At 34.4% G+C, this 5,000-nt stretch overlaps 1 protein-coding gene across 1 annotated transcript in view; it reads right to left on the bottom strand.

Annotated features, from left to right (window-relative positions):
- Positions 1-4,371: 4,371 nt before the first annotated feature.
- Catsup (Catecholamines up) overlaps positions 4,372-5,000 on the bottom strand; it is a 20,170-nt gene continuing 19,541 nt past the window's right edge. Inside the window, exon 4 of the mRNA XM_027366445.2 lies at positions 4,372-5,000. This exon is cut by the window's right edge and continues 995 nt beyond it. The gene's annotated coding sequence lies outside the window, so the exon portion shown is untranslated.

Here is a 5,000-nt window from a genome sequence, read left to right as displayed (position 1 = left end):
AGAAAAAAATACAGTCCTTGCACCGCAGGGGTGTACCGGTTGGACTGTTGGGAAATGTACATCCACCAAAATCTCCCTTTCAATGAAGTTGAGATTGATTGTACTGTCTAGCATGTCCCATGCAAAGTAAAAATCTATAACACTTAGCTGGCTACATGTTCAGTTTACTGTCCACCAGGTTATCTGGTAATTTATGATTAGCTCTTTGCTCTTCAGAGCAGTCTGCCAAAATATAAATCAGTTTTAGGTAATTGCAATACGCATCACATTAGCAACCAAGTGCCTGTGGCACATCATTGATGACTCGTTGGAAAGCCATTACTCTCCTATTTGTATCAAATAATCATGTGACACAGCAAAAATGCATTCAGAATCTAATTTTAAGGTAAAAAAGCAGACTAGGCCACCTACACAAGTAGCGTCAAGCTCAAAGTTGATGGAAAAACCATAGTATATTAGACGCAGACTCCTGGCGGTGCTTTGTCTCTACATTTAATGCCAACATAGTATCACAGGTTTGGTCCACTGTTAATAAACTAAATAAGAAAAGATCTTGCAAAAATAAGAACATCATCCATGAGGGAAACAACTTTGATTCCCCAAGAAACACTAACGCACTTGCACTTAATTCACAATTTCAGTACATCCATGAAGCATATGGCAATGTATTCCTTTGGTCATCCTAAATCAAGATCAGTCATTCTTAAGTATCCATTTAATGTATTAATACACTTATAGTAAAATTACTCATTGACCCCGTCCCTGGCAAGGTGAGTGTTAATTCACAATTTGAGTACATCTTTCAAATTGGTCTCAAACTGTTCATTAGATTATCGTGAATCAAGAACTGCAATTCTTAAGTGTCCATTTCATGCATTAACCCACTTAAGAATGCAAAATATACTCTTTGAGACACACCCTTATGAATGTGTCAATACTATCCACACTGACGAAAGAGACCATACAAAAATGAACTGAAAGACGTACTCAAATTATGAATTAAGTCACATTTAGGGAGGTCTTTAGTGAAGCCCCCTGGTTGCTGTGCAGAACTGCAGAACTTAAGAATTGTATTTTTTTGGTCTCCTATACATTGCAGGCCTCAAGCCTTTTGTACTCAAGACGTGAAACAAATGTTTCTGGGCTTCAGGACTAACTGCATCGATCTTTCCTGTTGAACCTTTTGCTATTGATAAAATTAAATTATTAGAAACTTCAAAAATGAACTGGATAATATCCTTCATAAGCTACATGGTACCAACAAATGAATCAAGGTAAAATAGGTATCATGGCAATGAACAAGCTAACAAATTAGCCTGGTTAATTGGTGATCTGGATCTTAGCATAGTCCGTATGGATCTGAAGTATTTTGTGTCCCTTATAAAAGCAAAAATACTTCTTTAGTGGCTAAGTGAGAGGGTCAACCTGCAAATAAACTACATACACAACACTATAATAGAAAAGTGGCACACACCCCACAGGAAAAACAGTGCCCACTCCACACTCAACCTATCAATAAATCACATTAATAACTGAAGATTTCGCTATAACAGACGCATTAGCAGATGGTGAAAGAATAATCAGTAAAGTGACAAAATTTTATGACCTTATCTAGACTGAAACAATGAATAGGATCCATTGATCAGATAAGCTTGTTCACATGACGCTGGGTGACAGTCAAGAAAAAATTAAGACCTTTTGTTTTTATGGTTGGAGGATATGGGGATAGAAAGACCAGACCCATGAATGTTTGTAAATGAAGAGAGGAGACACTTTGCTACATACAAATAAATATATCATGGTATCTATTGGTTTAATTTATCTTTTTTTCTGTATTTTGTAATATATAGTTTTGGAGTACTATCATGAACACATGAACAATCAAATAAAAAATAAGGAGAAAGGATCAATGGAAATATGATTAAATAAAAAATCTAATGATTGAGTTTTAATCATACTAAAGAATGGGTAACGGTAATTTACTAGTTCATCCAGATGAATTTACTGGATAAAAAAGTTTATACTGCTTACTTGTATTGCCTGAAAAGCTCTGCTTAAAAAAGTGTAGTTTAAAGGCGAATATTGTACATTAATATTTATTATTGTCTTTACTAAATTCAGTTTTGGCAAATAATTATGTTAAATGTTTTATCTTTCGATTTTTCCCTTTGCCCTTTTGCCATCTGTCCTTTGCCCCTTTATCATCTATTCCTTTGTCACCAGTCCTTTTCTCCTTGGTCCCTCTTATCATCTGGCCCTTTTTTTTCTCCTTTGCCCTTTGTCCCCCTATCAATTGTCCTTTTGCCATTTGTTCTTGTATTATCTGTACCTTTTTCGTTTATCCTTTGTCTCTTTCCCATCTGCCCTTTGGTCCTTTATGTGTTTTCACTGTCCTTTGTCATCTGTCCCTAAATCCTTTTATCATCTGTCCTTTGTCCCTTTAGCATGCCAGTTTGTCCTGTCTCCTTTAATCATGTCTCTGTCCTTTTATAATTTGTCCTTTCTTCCTTGTATCATCAGTCACGTTCTTTGTCCCTTTATCATATATGGATTTTTCCCTATATCATTTATCCCTTTATCATATGTCCCTTAATCCTTTATCCCTTTATGCTGTCTTTCTCTTTCTTTATCATCTGGTCTTTTATTATCTGTCCCTTTGTCCTTTGTCCATTTATCATCTCTTCCTACTTCCAAATTTTTTACCCTGTCTGTCCATTGTCTCTATATCAGTTATCCCTTTGTCTTTTGTCCATCTATTGCTTTGACTTGGGTCCCTTTATCATCACAATTTTTCCATTTGTTTCTATCTGTCCCTTTATCATATCTCTCCTTTTGACCCTTTGTCTCTTCTCACTTTATCATCTGTTCTGCCATTTTTCCCTGTACCATCTGCTCTTCATAATTTTATTATTTGTCTTATTATACTCTCTTCTTTGTACATTCATCACTTTCTTAGTTATTTATTTTTTGAAAACTTTCTGCCACTTCAACATCCATGGTCATTGGCAGTGTATTCAAAATATACCTATTGGGTGAGGTTTGGGGCAAAACCCACAGGTAAGGAAAAGTCATATAGCACTATCATGATATATTGTGGCAAAAAGGGTAAAAACAAGTTATTGATTAGGACAAAATAATAGATGTGTAAGGTTTTCCAGCACTGTACGTTAGTATGCTAGTGAAAAGGGTAAAGAGAGAAGAGCAAATGGAGTCCTGAGGCAATTCAGGACTGACACAAAGCCAGTCTTTCATCCTTTCTGCCCAGATCTCACACCTTAGAAGTGGAGAGAAGAAAGGGATAAAGAAGAGAAGGAAAAGGAAAGGGAAAGAGAAGAAAAGATCATGCAAAATTAGTTGTGGTCCATCTTCTGCCTCAGCCCTTTCATCATATTTTGCATGGTCTTTTCTTCTTCCCTTTTCCTTTTCCTTCTCTTCATCCACTTCTGTCCACATCCTAAAGTGTGAGAGCCATGTTGAAAGGATAAAAGGCTGGCTTTGTGTCAGTTCTGAACAGCCTTTGTACTATGTTTGCTCTTCCATCCTTATCCTTTTCAATACCATACAAACCTACAGCACTCTACATCCTTTGACTTCTAACATATTTAGTCTTAACCGTTAACTCATTCTTAACCTTTTCACCACTCTTGTTTTGTCAATTAACCATTCTGGGAATCCCCAAATATCGCCTTATGAACCAAAAAACTTTGTCCCTAAGCATCACCCTGTCACTACACTTTGAATGCATTGCTAATGATCTTAGATGTTGACATGACAGGAAATTTTTAATAAATAATAAGTAAAGGGGAATCGAATGCTGAAGAAAAATTGCCACATACACATACACATCTAAAACTGTCCTCTTCACCAGAGCCAACTAAAAATGTAATTAATTGATCTGCTTATTTGAGCTTTTCAGTTATAAGACAAGTTATTTTCCTTAAGAACTTGGCAAATGAGTAAAAGTTATTAATAGAACTAAAAGTCCTGTATATTCTTCCACTTTCAATTAAAATATTAATGAATTATGTAGTATCAGAAAAAAACTACATTATATGTACTGTGCCAGAGATATAGGTAAATGTGATCATCAGGAGGATACAAAATGATGATGATTATCAAGTGCAATAAAAGCAACATATCACTCAGTAATGTAATATTGTATTATATTCAACATTATTTGTCCAATATTTCATTGCCAAATATTCTGCTTATTCCTATAGAATGTAAACTTTTACTGCATATGCCTTTAGATATCCTTAGATGCAAGCTCTTTCTCTTTTTTCTTGATTTCTTTGATTTTTTTCCAATTAACTGCATAGTATTTTGATAATTTTAAAACATTTTCATTACAAGGAAGACTAGAGAGCAATGTATCAAATTCTCTTTTAATTAGTGTGCATATGCATAAGAAATACAGCTAATTTTACATTTCATTCACATGTACTAAATTAAATCTTTGCAACTCAGTAACTTACAAGATACGAAAACACATTGCTCTTAAAAACAGATTAAAAATATAATGACAAAATGAAGAGCAACAAAACATCAAATGAAGATAGGGCATTTATTTATGACACACACAGTCCATCCAGATCAGACAAAAATATATTTCTTATTAATCATAACCACCTAACACATCCCTACCTTAACTTTACTAGTAAAAAACTAAACTATGCCTGCCAGCGCCCAACATCCCAGCATCATGTAGAATTCTAATGCTCTTTACTACTAAGCAACCATTCATAATGACAATTGTTCATTTGATCACTTTTGCAGATTACACTGAAAAATTAAGTTAATTATATCTGTGTGTTTTTGATGACACAGTGTGTAAAAAAAGTGCATGTGCCTGTGTGCTTGTGAAAAAGATAAGAAAACAATATATATATATATATGATAATATGCTTATGAAAATCTCTCTGTTTCTATAGATGTTTGTAAAGAAAATGTTCAAAGTGTCTGGAAGTATACCTGTAAAATTGTGCTTGTGTATCTTCACA

Source organism: Penaeus vannamei, chromosome 33 (assembly GCF_042767895.1).
Source record: "Penaeus vannamei isolate JL-2024 chromosome 33, ASM4276789v1, whole genome shotgun sequence".
Taxonomy (NCBI): Eukaryota; Metazoa; Arthropoda; class Malacostraca; order Decapoda; family Penaeidae; genus Penaeus; species Penaeus vannamei.
This window is presented reverse-complemented; position numbering and strand designations above follow the sequence as displayed.